The sequence below is a fragment of the Xiphophorus hellerii genome, chromosome 9, assembly GCF_003331165.1.
Source record: "Xiphophorus hellerii strain 12219 chromosome 9, Xiphophorus_hellerii-4.1, whole genome shotgun sequence".
Taxonomy (NCBI): Eukaryota; Metazoa; Chordata; class Actinopteri; order Cyprinodontiformes; family Poeciliidae; genus Xiphophorus; species Xiphophorus hellerii.
In genome coordinates, this window is record NC_045680.1 from 21,944,048 (window position 1) to 21,958,331 (window position 14,284).

Genomic DNA, 14,284 nt, shown 5'->3' on the forward strand with positions numbered 1-14,284 from the left:
TTTACTTCTCATTGATTCCATCTTCCAAACCTTATGAACTGTGGGGGTCGAACCTTTAAAACATCTTCAGAATCATTTGTTTTTCCAAAGTGTGCTATTTGGAGATGCGAATGAAATGGTTTCCATGCTCACGCAAATCCACAATTTTTAAGTTCCTATGTAAGCAAGCAAGTTTGTGTGACAGGGTCTGAATAAATAACTTCAGAGAATAAATTGAAAAGAATAAACACGTAGAAGTGTTAATATTTGTCATTATCTTTAGAGATATTTAGATATGATGCATAAAAACACAATTTATTTGACTGAGAATGTCGCGTATGCATCGTGGGTAAGCTTCAGTGAGAAACTCATGAACCAATTTCACTGCAACAGAAAGAAGGCAGTGGAGCTGAATGAGCAGCTGTGGTCCAGGGGGGGGCGTTGCCCTGTTTTTACATGAGTTTACCAATAATATTTATGTTATTTCATATTTTTTACTCAGTCATTTGTTCTTTAATATCTTCCTCTTCAGAGGGGAAGTAAAAAAATTCTTTGAAGAATATGTGGTTAAATAAATACATGACCTTTGTCCCGTCTGTAGAGGAAAAACGATAAAATCGCAGCCGACGCATGAAGTTGAAGCGTCACAAACTTGTTCAACACGTCGGGCTGCGAAAGCATCTGTGGCATCCAAACGTAGCTGGAGGTGGAAGAGTGTGCAACAGTTTCACATGCGTAGAGATTTTGACTATTTCCAGCTGCGTTGTTTGCCATTTAAAGTCGAGGCGGGTTTGCAGCGGAGAGACGGTTTAGTCTGACTAAATGGCACAAAGCTCCTCTCGCTGTTGCGTAATGTCAAAACGGTTTCGTGAAACTTTGGGTCATTCTTGAGATGAAGGCACCACCATCTGCACACAGATCGCCATGGCGACCACTGGGTACAAAACTCAAAAACGTAGATCAGATCACGCGCCTATTGGGGTCGAGACTTTTCGTCGGTGTGAAAACCTCCAATGGATTTTCTCAAACATCAAGGAGCACAGCTTTTAAAATTTTAGCATATATTCTCCTTCTCACCCTTACTTAATGCATAATAAAATGTTATTAATGATTTACAAAACGTTTCCAGATGACATATTCATAAACTATTTATTAGCCGTCTATAAAGCCCTGTTGGAAAGTGGCACCAAAGAGGAGAACGTTCCTCTCGGGGAATGTGACAACTAACCAGGTTGAGACGAAGCAACGGAAGTGACAGTGAGTCCACGGCTTATTCACATACCAACAAATCCGTGGCAGGCGGGAGGATCTGCGGGCGTGCAGCTGGGAGGAGGAAGTCCTCCCTCCCAGCTCAGGATTGTGGCATTCTGCTGACAGACGAGCCGAGAACGAACCTGACAAAACAGCGATCTTCCAACCCGACAACGTCAGGCGGTTTATGAAGCAGACGAGAGTGAACAGAACGGACACTGTTGATTATATTGTTGTTTTTCCTTCAGGAGTCATAAATTAAAAGTAATCCTATACGCTGGAAATGTAAAATAGACTCCAATTTGCTCATCTGGTACCCAGTCGCCAGTTAAAGCTCTTAGTTACTGTTTGGTTTTGACACAGCCAAGTCAGTGAAGAGGCAGCAAAATGTTTAAAAGGAGAATCTTGTCCCCCAACATCTTAAAGCTGGTTTTAGCTGCTGTGAAGAGTAGCTCTACTGAATTTAATTTAGTGCACTGCTTGGTTTACTCACAATGCCCTGCAGATATGTTGACACCCCTGGTGAAGGTGTGTAAAAAGCTCTAAATGATTTTTTTCCTTTCACTGCAGTCACACTCGTCTCACACTATCCACCTTATTCCTGCTTGTACTGCAGGACGTCATCGACTTCCAGCAGCGGCGCTGGAGTGGCTGGTTTCGGGTTGGAAACCAGCCATGGAGTGGCCTCAGTTTTTAAGATGTAAAAACTGAGGAACAATATAGTAAGTGCAATAATCAAAGGTTTAGAGGGGTGTTCTAATGTTATTCCCTGAACAAAAATACGCTTAAATTTTCACAAATGTTTCAGGAACCCTTGAATCTCCATTCAGGCATGACTAAACGCTTGCTCCCACAAAGCTCCGCCCATTTACCCAAAGCTCCTCCTTGGAGCTGCGGTCTCCAAGCTGATTTCCGCTCCACAGAGCAGGCCTCCCTGTGTGCCTCCTCCAGACTAGCGGCAGCAGGAGTCAGCAAACACCTGGTCGAACTGCGCATCTGCTGGGCTCATTATATGAACTTTTTGTCAGTCCAATGTTCCTAAGAACGGTTCTAAGCAACGTAACACGTCAGCGTTAAAGGCGGGGTGTCTGAAAGAGCAGGAGCTTCTTAAAGAGACAGATGCCCAATTTCAGGGCGTCGAATTAGGACTTCAAATTTCCTTTAGGTAACATTTAATACAGCATTTTTATAACAACTGAAAGTATTGTGCTATAAAATGGAACTCTGTGCCTGGAAAATACATATTAGCCTTTAAAACAGCTAAAACTGTGACAGAAAAAGATGGATATAGAAGCTCGTCTGGGTTCACTGATCCAAACATCAGTCCTCCTTCAAAGACAGTCTCAGTGGCCTGACTTATAAATCCCGAAAGCCGTGGGATTAGTTGAATGGCAGAGTGCAGCGATCATTTATTGATCTGCAAAAGGTTCTATGAAATGTTCCGATAACATTGGAGAAAGCGGGGCACCGATACTCTGCATCGGTCGTGTGAGCGCATGTGTGGAGAGTGAATTGATCCAGACGGGAAAATGGATTTAAATACGATCCACAGCACTGTTATCCAACAGATCGGCTTCCTAAAGCCTAATTCAGATAAAAGTTTTAAGTTGAAATGTCCAGTTAACCTAGATGGGGCTGTTTCTACACAGACCAGGTCTGATGATCTGTTACTGGTGGCTGAACAAAAACTGGGTTTACATTTTCTAATTCTTTGGTGCTGGAGTCTCTGTCGTCATTTTTGTCGGTTTGCTAGATTGCTTTATTATTTAATGGGGATTTTAAAAAAACAGCCACAGTTTGAAAACTAAATGCAGTTAACACTTAGTCTAGTTAGTCAGTATAATTGTTCTTTTGTTGGCTTGTCGGGCCAAGTTAGCCCATCAGATGTCAGGGTATTTTTTTAATGCAGATGTGGAATTGGTTTAAGTTGTTTTAGTGTACACAACAAAGAGATAAATAGTTAATTACATGCAGAGATAACTGTACAATGTTTATATGTATTTAAATATGCACCTAATTGTTGACATATTTTAACATTTCTGAATCGAATGACCTGTTTTTTTTGTTAAATATCAATATAATTGTAATCACATAATGTGACAAAATATGTTTTAGTCATTTATTACATAAATTATATTCATGTATTCATACAAAACTCAAGAAATTTGCTAGAAACTTATCTTGGACCTACTCCAGGATTTTCTCATCAGCTAGGTTTTACTGTTGGTAGTATTTACTCTATTTTTGCTCTACAATTTGCCAGATATTTTTTTTTAGCTTTATAATCCTGATGAAACATGTCTTGTTTTTGTTTGTTTTTTTTTCACGGGGGATTTCTTAAAGCTGCTGTTTACCGGTTCTGGATCCAGACACTGTTTGATGGTCGGATCTCACGCCGCACCCGTCTGATGGCTCTTTGATTCTGTGATCTGGCTCATTTTCTGGCTCTAAACCATTTATCTTCAAGTGTGATTAGTATTTCTCTGATGGCTTCTCTGCCTGATTCCCGCGGCACTGATGTGGAGGTTTATGGATGACACGTTATTAACCGTAAGGAATCTCCCTTTTTCTTTTATCAAAATGATCAACTACCGCTTCTCTCGACCTGACGAAGGATTTATTTTAGCCGTGCGCTCGTCCTGAGAGCTTGTTCTACAAGAGAGGCTGCTTTTTGAGAGAAGACGTTCAGTCGTCGGGGCAAAGATTAATCCCCTATTGAATGTTTATCTCTTCCCGTTGGACTCTGAAAGCGTACCAAAACGGTCAAGTATAAAATGAAAGCTCTTTTTGTTTTTCCGCCTCTGTGATCTGAGGCGCAGCTTTTAAAGATAACAGCTGACTTATTCCTATGATTTCTTTCCTCCATCTGTGCAGCATTTGTTAGAACATTTTTACTTATCAGTTGACCGTGTTTGCCGTACGGAGAGCTGTCCATGCTGAAAAATTGTTTGACTAAACATCGCCTGGCCTTTAGAGTTAAATGAAGTCGGCGGGGTGGATCCTCTGCGCAGCGCTCGCCTCGGTGCCAGGCGTGTGAGTTTGATGAGAAATTCAGCGTGGAATGAAGCTGTATCCACAGGCTGCGATTAGTCTGCTCACTGGGCACCTTATATCTAAAACAAAAACAAAACTCCTCAACGGTACCTCAAATAATCTGACCGGTGAATGCTGGACTGTTTGCCCGATACGGTGTGTGTGACTGGAGATGAGAGTCTGTCATCTGCTGTGTTTACAGGCCAACTAAGTAGGGCACCGTTTCTATGGCTCCCAGGGGAATGCGGCACACGAGCCTGTATCTGTACCACTGAGCAGCTGCTTGCCATGCCAAATTTATTGACTGGTAAAAAAAAAAAAAAAAAAATCTACATCATGGCATATTCAGTAAAGGGTTAAACAAGATTCTGTTTGTGCTTTGGGCTCACGTTGAGTTCTGCACTGGTTTCTATACAGCTGAAGTGGTTGGAACAGTTAGGCTGAATTGTTTGATGGGAATACGATGTCAAGTGGAAAACAATAGATTGGTAGTTTTATAAAATACCCTTCACTGACATGTGCGAGGCGAATTGGTTCGTCGCTTCTTCATTAGTTAAGCAGGTAGATCCTGCACAGCTTCACGCCTCTAACTTCACAAACCAAGCTCACATTTCCAGATTTTGGTCAGGTTAAGCCTCGAGCTCAATATGTTATCATGAACATGTTCATACCAGCATTAAATAAGCCTGAAATCCAGTGGCATTTTTAACAGTGAATTGGTGGGGCCTTTCTTTTTAAACACCATTTTACTGGAACACACACGGTCCGTATGACAATGATGTTGTGCACCTTCACTGACAATAGGAAAGAAGAGGCACATTTTTACTGAATGTGAAATTAAGATGCTCCACGATGAATGAGAGGAATTTAAATGTATCTGCTTTGGTACCTTTGGTCTTTAAGTGAAGTAGAAACATTTGTGGACACAACACTCCCTGAGATAACCTGGAGTTTTGTGTTCATGAGTCTCGAGCTTTAAACATCCACGGTTCCTCAAATCCATTCAGCTCTGTTTCATTGACAACAAGGTGGGTTCATTTCACCTAATCTCACACCTTTCACCTGTCTTACACTGAAAGAAAACATAATTAAAAAACAAAACAACTTCGACCTTGTTCTGCTTTAAATGCAAATTGCATGTCAAAATAACCCTGAGGCCTGTCGTGTTGGTAAAACTACTGCACCACTTAAGAGCTGTAATACAGAATATGTTTTACTCTAAGACAACATGTCAACCCAGTGGCTGTAAAATGTAGAAAAAAGAAAATCCCTAAACAACTTCACATTAATACACACTGAAATACAAGTGTTGAATTGTTTCATTCAGGGGATCATTTTAACTTAGATTCTGAAGCGTGAACATTTTTAAATAAAACACTAAACACTTTGAAAGTTCCCTTGTTGAACTTTATGCTACCGTTCCTTTCAGAATATTCATTCCCTCTTGATTTTGTTTGTTCGCCAACACTGCTCATCACTATTCATCCCATATATACAGTATGTTCCAGTTGCTCTGTTATGAGGTACATCTGTTCAACCGGTTGTTAACGTAAACGGCGAACCAGACGGCCACGTGGCTGCAGCTCTGTGCGTCCAGGCGTGCTGAGGACGACTTGCTGACGTTCGCATTGAGCATCACAATGTGGAAGTAACAAGATTGAAGACACTTTGAACTTGGCGTGTCTGCTGCTACCAGACAGGGCTGGTCTAAATATATCTACTGATCTCTTTTGCACAACTGTCTTTGGACTTACAGACAATATTATCAATCCCTCCGGTTTGGGATGTTATGCAGCTGGAAGAGTTTCTGCTCACTTTTTACTTTCTAACAGTTGTAACGATACAGAACCGTGGCAACAAGGTGCATTTTTGTTTTTTTGGCAATTCTTTATTTGACGGGCGTGCATAAGACTGACATGTCACTGTCATAGACATGACATAACACCTGTCATGAACATGAAGGAGTCTTTATGAATGTTTATTACTGTTGTTATGAAGTGTCATTTGGTAAATAATGACCGAATTTTTAATGCAAAATTTGACTTAAAAGTCAATTAAAAGTGCCAACTTTGTGTTACTTTGTAAATAAGGACACTTTAATGCAAAGCTGACATCACATTCCCGACGTCAGTGTTTTTCTAAAATTACAGCCAGACAGAAATTTAAAGCGCAGTGGCAAAAGCAAATGAGGTTGATCAGCAGTCCTTGTAAGATGACTGATGATGTCATCCAGTGGAAAATCATCTCTACTCCTCTGATATAGAGCTATGAGCACATGATGACAGCTGTGAGGTTGTCATAGATACTCTGAGCGCAGTAAAGTAAAACTGTGAGCAGGCGGGCTGCAGCAGCAGAGGAACCGGTGGTACCGTTGTTATTCAAGAGCTTGAAATGGGTTACGCTTCTTAAAGGCTCATTAGAATGGACAAAAACAGATCAGAAAAACACTTAGTTCAGCTTCAACACTAAGATGCTGCTGCTCAGAGTCTGGAGTGACCAACATGAAAACGTAGATTCATCCTGTTCAGTGTGGAGGTTGGATGGACCCGTCCTCTGATGGCTGCTTCCAGTTTAAACGATCTCAGATTGGTTCTTGGACATGGAAACGATGTTACTCAACTCCAATGTCCTCCACAGTCAAACCGATAGCGGACATTTGGGATACGGCGCAATAGATGATTCCATTTGGTATTATGGCCCAAAAACTTAGTTAAACCTTGTTGAATCCATGTTCTCAAAAGCGGCTGTGAAGGAAAAATGGTGTTCAACCTGGCATTAGCGAGACATTCCTCATTGCCTATCCATCCTTACCTTTTGTGCCTATTGACGACTGAGGCATGAATGAAAACTGCACCGGATGCAATCAGTTGTTTGTGTCGCCGTGTGGAGTTTAAAATGTGCTTAACTTGTATTGCAAGGCAAAGAGGAGACATCGGGGTGAGCAACAAATAACAGCATCCTCTGCCTTATCTGCAGCACGCAGCCTGTCTATCAGATCCTAATGCCTCGCGTGGAGACGATCAACAGAGACAGACAGATGTATCGACGGAGCGTGATACATCGGTCTGAGGAGGGCTTTCTGTGTTCAGAGTGACGCAAGAGACAACTATCATCTGGTGCCAGAAAAACAAAATAATCTCCAAACACTTGTTCCCTTAATAAACTCCCTTTCAAGGTGCTCCAAAAGCCCCCCGAGCTTCTATTCCTGCACCCTACTGGTACAGATATTTGTAGCATCCAGAAATTATTTAACAGATACGTAATCAAGAAAAGTTACACTTTCCAACTTCTTTTCCCCCCTCCCTGCTTCTACTGAACCACACGAAGCTTAAATCGATTAAAGATTGTGCGTATGAGTTGCCTGAGCATATTCTCACTCACTCCTCCTTCCTTTATAGAAAACAGATTTTTTTTTAAATTTTTGCAGGAATTGTCATACGAATCATTCGTGCATCTGTCGGAGTGGAGGTTGTGGATCTGTGTGTCCAAATCGTAATCATGAGGAGGCATTAGATTTGCATAAGGACAGATAGTCTTGGACAGAAAATACGGGTTTTTTCCCCGTAAGCTAAAGGGAAAAAAACCTTAATCAAGACCATATGAAGGCCAGCTTGACGGCAGCGGTGCATACGGCTCAGAATAACCCCACCCCGGTCTGTCCGCTGATGGTTTGACGGCGTACCGGAGCAGCTGGCTGAATGCTCGATGTAAGAGGTGATGATATGCTTTGAAATCTAGTCAAAGGCAGCCAGTGAGTGGACCTTGCAGCACAAGGACAGCGGCACCGTTTTTAAGCTGAAATAATAATAAGGATAATAAATAAAGAAAGAAAAGAAAATGTACCTTTCTGCAGCGAATGAGTCACCTGCTCTCAGTCTAATCAAGCTGCATTCACTAAACTTTCTAAAAAGACAGATTGATGGAAAGTCCCAAATAACATAAATGATCCAGCTGCAGGGAAGGTCCAGGGAAAAACGCTGAGCTCCATGAACCCCACGTTTCGTGTTGACATTGTTTCCGAAGGATCCTTGAATCGATATTAGAAGATAAAAAAAAGGAATTCAAACATTGCCTTCCTTTTCAGCTGGATTCTCATCTCCGTTCAGTGCTCCATCTGGGATTTCTCCCATTGAAATCGATTTCTCAAGCTGAATTTCAACAGTCGGCGACCAGGAGGACGATGTTGAGCTTTTGCTCTGTTTTAGGTTTGTATCCTGCTGGTAGTTTCAGCGATGGCAGCGGGAGAAGAGGATTAAGTCGTTCAGTCAGCGTTGGCAACGCCTCGATTGGGTAAAATTTAAAACTTTAAACAGATTTCACGTATCTGAATAGCTACGGTCCAGACCATCTGTCCGAAAGAAAGCGTAGAAAAAACGATTTGATTTTACCAGGCTACGCAGACACCACTGTGTAAATAAATGTAGCGTTGCCTTGCAAAATCATTCACCCACTCTTTTTTTTTTTAAGCATTCGCATTTGGTCACATCACAAGCTTTAACCCATTGAGAGATTTTATTTGACAGACCCACACAAAACAGGACATAAAAGTCAAAAGAATGTTTTTATATTTGCTTTTTTCTTTTCTTCTTTTTTTTTTCCAAATAATGTTTCTGTGAAGGCATCGGAGGTTTGCTTGCGACCAACACAGCACACAGGTCAGAGAGGAAGTGGTGCAGAAGCTTAAAGCAGGAGTTAGTTTATAAAGCATCAATAATCCTGTCAAACTTTTCACACCTCTTCGTTAGAATAGGAAGACCAATATAGCCTCAAACCTGGCAGCTTGAAAGCTTAGGCTGTCCACCAAAACTGAGAGGCTGACAATCCAAAAATAAATTTTTTGATTTCATGAACAAGCAGCAAGATGTTCATAAACCCATCTGAGCCCCGCGTGTCCCCCTGATCCCATCACCCTCACAATAAAACACATAACAGCAGCTACCTGATGTTAGTGGGACTCTTAACAAGTCACTAAATTGTTTATAGAAGTCTCCATGTTTGGCTAATTGACGTCTAGTTGCTTATGTTTTAGTAAATTGACGTTTTAAGTGAAGGGTTAGATCGCATTTCATTTTTTCCGTCCTTCTGTTCCTTTTCTTTCAAAAAACTTTAAACTGTAAATGAATGAAGTAAATGAAGTGATCTTGAACTGATCCTGAGATAAAAAAATAAAAAAAAAAGATTTATTTTTTTTGTTCTCTCACCACCATCAGCAGATGTGCTGCTGTTAACAAAAGTCAGATTATTTGCCCACAAACATGGTGCACTCGTGACCCGTTTGCCTTGAGGAGCATTGATGCCAACCACGTAGCGACCCCTGCTGAATAAAGAGCATTTAGACAGGGCCTGCTGAGACTTATTGCTCTGAGAAGCAAAGTTCCCTTTAAATATCCTCTGTGGCCGCTTTGCACAAACGTGAATAAAGGATGGGAATTCATTTCAGGAAATCACATCAAATCAAACACAAACGGCGACGTAAAAGCGCAAACACCAGCGTACAAACAAAGTAATGCATAGTTATAGCAATACATCATTGCATTAAAAAAAAAAGGCAACAATAAAGTCATGTTGGCCATGAAATTCACTTTCCAGCACATAAGTGCCTGTAAGTAAATCTGAGCCAACTCTAGATTAGATATCTGATCAAATACAATGCGTGTTAAAAGTTCAGCGGCGAGGCTGAACAAAGACGGAGAAACTCACTCAGTTCATTCGGAGCAGAAACGCAACAATGCAGACTGGAGGGAGAAACAAGCTGTTTGCAGCGAGCCAACCTTTCGCTCCTTTAAATACTTGGCTGCACTGCGAGGACACACCCTTACACAGTTCACATGAACAGAAACACAGTGCTGTTGTTTTTAGGAAACCTGTTTGTTTCCGGGTTTTCTTTGATGACAGAGCAGGAGGCCAGTCGGTATCTTCAGTAAAAGAAGAAAATCAGTGCGATTCTGCGTTAACTTGCAGAAAACATTGGCTCACTTGTGCAGATTTGTGAAGAGGTCAAGTTTCCTTTAGTCACGCGTGTTTCTTGTTTTAAAGAATGGAGCGTAGTGTTTGAGGTTTTTCTGCGACTTGTGTTGAATTATCACCATAAAGTTATGCTTTTCAATATCTATATTGAAAAAACATATATATATATTATATATATATGTGTGTATATTTTCACTTTGAATGTATCCACGTTAAATGTCTGTTCTCTGTCATGACTGTGTATTATCGTTGCAGCCACAGTCACGCTCTTTGTGAACGAGTTTTTCTTCTTCTGGTTTAAACCAAGGAATGTGGTTCCTTCATGTTGTCCTAATCAAAGGCCAGTCTAGCAGGTGAACACCCTGGACAGGTCTAAACACAGCACTCCACTAATACTTGGTCTGAATACTTTATCAGATGACACCTCAGTCACATGTTTGCCAGCTGTCAAATAGATTCATTGGGTTTCTCACACAGTCCAAACGTTTTCTATAAGATTGAGGTCAGCAAAGACAGTCTGGATGTGTTTGGGATCATTGTTCTATGCGAACACACAACCCTGTCCAAGTCTGAACTATAGCTGCATTTCCATTGACCATATAATTGCACATTTTGACATTTCAAGAATAAATTCGCTAAATGGAAAACCCGCCACTTAAAAAAAAAATTGGCCATGTCCATTGCAGTTTATTTTGTGAAACTGCAATGGAAAACGCTTTTGTCCCATCAAAAAATGCCATATGATCAACAACCAAATGCTCCCACTGGCGAAAACCACAAAGAAGACGACAGGAAGTAGTTGGAGGAGGATGTTTTATTAGTGACTTATAGCGTGAGCAAACTTACTCGTGTGTGATTGTAATTGTGTTTCTTAATGGAAACGCCACAGTTGTGAATTTGTGTTTTTTCCAACATTAGCAGAATATTGAAGTTTTGCACACATTTCCCCTGGAAATGCTGTCAGAACATTAGTCAAGAGGCTCAAAAGCAACCTGAGAACTAACAAAACTCAGGCTTTCTGTAAACTGTGATCTGTAGGAACAGTTTCTTCACTTGTCCACCGTGAAGAAAGGACTGAGAATGTGGCGATCAGGAAGGAAGACCCTGCTCCATGAAGTGTGACGAGAAAAATTTACTCAAGAGAAATGAGTCAAAGGTTTAGGTTTCAGGTCACAATCACAAATATGTTTAGACAAGTGAAAGTGACCACATTAACTAACTAACTAAATTAACTCCACCAATCCTGCCAGGCTGAATGGTCCGATATCTGTCCAGGACTTGCGCATCAAGCTGACATATATTTATTCACCTGTCATCGGAAGGTGTAAATAAATAAAACACGTTGACCCATTTCCTGTTTTCAAAGTGACCTTAAGCCGCACCTCGTGTAATGACTCCAATAAAAACCCAAAGTAGTTACATTTTTTTGTTAAGTGTCTGAAGACGTCTGCTGTCATTTCTCCTAGTGAGTCAATGAAAACACAAAACAATCTCCTCGCTCGTACGGCAGATTCTGTAAACGATTATAATCAAACGTCTGTAATTGTACGTGATGTAATTTTTCATTTGTGAATACATTCACGAGGGAAATAGCATGTTCTTTTATTTCAAAAAAAAAAAAAAAAAAAAAGGGATTTAATAAACAGGCCTTTGCTGGGCTACGGTAACATTAAAGTTGACAGTGATGAAGCTGCTGAATGGAATGAAATCATTGTGAAGGTAATTGTTCTCATCACCGCCCTCCCACTGTGACACCCAAACTCAGACCTGTGGCAGAAAGCCCACGCATTAGTCACACACAACCAACTGGGTTCGCAAGAATTTCAGACAAATTCTGAAAGGGAGCGGTCTTCCTCTCAGTTTGATAAGAAATACCCGGATGGTGTCTCAGTGACTGACCGAGTACATTTTTCTTCACGGCTTAGCAGATAAATTTTTTAACACGCACAATGCAATTAAGAGACTAATTCTGTCACATCATTTGAAAACAAACTAATTGAGAAGCCATAATTAGAACGCTGTATTGTCTTTCTAATAACACAGAGACACCAGCATGCTTTCAGTGTGTTATTTTTTTGTTGAAAAAAACCCCTCACATTTACATATTTACTAAAAGATTTATTGTTGTTTCTGTTTGAAGGCGGGTATTAGCTCGGAGCTTCGATGGCAGCATGCTAGCTTAGCGGCGTTAGCCTTGGCCTAAAAGTCATCGTATGCAAACTGCTGCTAATATGTCTGTAATTTAAAACTGTGAGTTAAATAAAGAGAAATGTATTGGTCATATGAAAAGCTATGAGTTTATCTATTTCTCTAGGGAAAACACAACATGCTTACCTAGCTAACTCTGGAAGAAAAGCAAGTCAAGATGTTCAGAAGAAACCCTGGAGATAAGAGGTCAGTCGTGAGTTTATGTCTGAATTTATCAATCTGGATTGTAAACCTGGTGCTGTAGTGAAGAGTTGAGGTTATTCACATTGCTACTGAATACATATCACCACAGCCCTACATGATCTAGATTTTTTAAAAAAGCACACCATCAAAGGCTCTGTAGGGTTTGGTTTATTACAAACATTCAATGTTTGGAGTTTCGCCTAATGTCGCTGCTTAGCCTCAGGAGACACTTGAAAGATTTCCAGGAGTTTTTTTTTAATCACTCTACAACAAATGAAAAGCCAATTGAGTGGTGCTAAACAAGTTGGAAATTAAAAAAGAAGCAGAAAAGTAAATATCAAAAAGCTACGGATGATAAATAGCTTTTGGCCAATTGCCGCAGAGGATTTTTCATCTCTATAGAGGTTCTGAGGCATCAATCACAAAAGCCTGAACAAAAATTGCCACCCTTATGGATTATTTCTGGTTTTACCTAAGCCTTGGTGACAACTCCCATCAAGCAGTTTACTGGTGATGAGTCTTTAAAATGTGTTTTTTTTTTTGTTTTTGTTGCTGTTGTGCTTTGTATCACCGTCTTTCTGCACAGCCTGAAAATGATGGCCAGGCGTTCTCCAACAAAACTTTATAGCTGGCAGCAGAATTCATGCAAGTCGGCGTGGTACTGAAGAAGCAAAGATCACACCACCACCACCACCATGCTTGATTGGCAGCGTTGATTATCTGGAAGAAATCTGCTGGTAGGTTTAACAACAGGTTTTTACCAATTAGTCCCAACTTTGTCTCGTCAGTCCACAGAATATTTGACTAAAGCCTTTTCGTGACTTTTTTGTGACTTACTGGACGGCCCGTTGAAGCCGCCTTGGAGCAATCATGTTAGGTCAGCCATTGGTAACGGCTCCGAGGTTTCTGCGGCTCTCGCTGCAGTTTGTTTGCGTCCCAAATCCTTAGAAATAGGGTTAGTCTGTGATTTGTGGGATGATTTGATCTCATAAGACATTCACGTTTTCGCGGAAAACCGTATCACAAGAGAACAGACCCAACCCTAGAAATCATAAAGTATCCGAAAGATGAGTAGCAACATAAAAAACTACTGATCCTTGTTTAACCTGAAGTTGATGCAATATTTTCCAACCTGTTCCACCGTCTGCAGTCAGAAAACGATGTACTTTACGTTGAGTCAACAGGTGTGCCGTGTTGTTTTGAATGGGACACTCCCAAACAGGAGTTTTTCCTCTAAAGCTCCACTGCCAAAAAATGCTATGACATGACCTTAAAAAAAAAAAAAGAGAAGAGATTCGATGTGTTGCAATGTTGAATCCCTGCCAGTGAAAAGGTAAATAAAGGAACAATGACAGATTTCTGGCGTTATTGGTGGCTTATATGACACACCGCTAAACACCCCTCTTGAGGCGCGCCTGTTTTATCTGATGGCGAATGCATTGAAGTTCCTTTTACCAATATTACACCGTCTGCTTGAAATTATTCCAAAATCATCTTAGGAGTAAACTGGAAACACTTCGACAATGTGGAAGGAGCGTATAGGGTTGACATTTTTATTTTTTTTGACTGTTCCTTTAAAAACTCAGAGGGTTTTTAGGGAACATTACTGAACAAACAGCAGAACCTGAAGCATCCTCCCCGAGCATCGTTTGATCCGTCAGCT

The 14,284-nt window shown here is 40.8% G+C and overlaps 1 protein-coding gene across 1 annotated transcript in view; it reads right to left on the reverse strand.

The window, feature by feature from the left end:
- Positions 1 to 10,074, reverse strand: part of LOC116725511 (protein-glutamine gamma-glutamyltransferase K-like) — a 28,522-nt gene extending 18,448 nt beyond the window's left edge. The window contains exon 1 of the mRNA XM_032571604.1: positions 9,964 to 10,074. The gene's annotated coding sequence lies outside the window, so the exon portion shown is untranslated. The remainder of the gene's footprint in view (positions 1 to 9,963) is intronic.
- Positions 10,075 to 14,284: the final 4,210 nt, after the last annotated feature.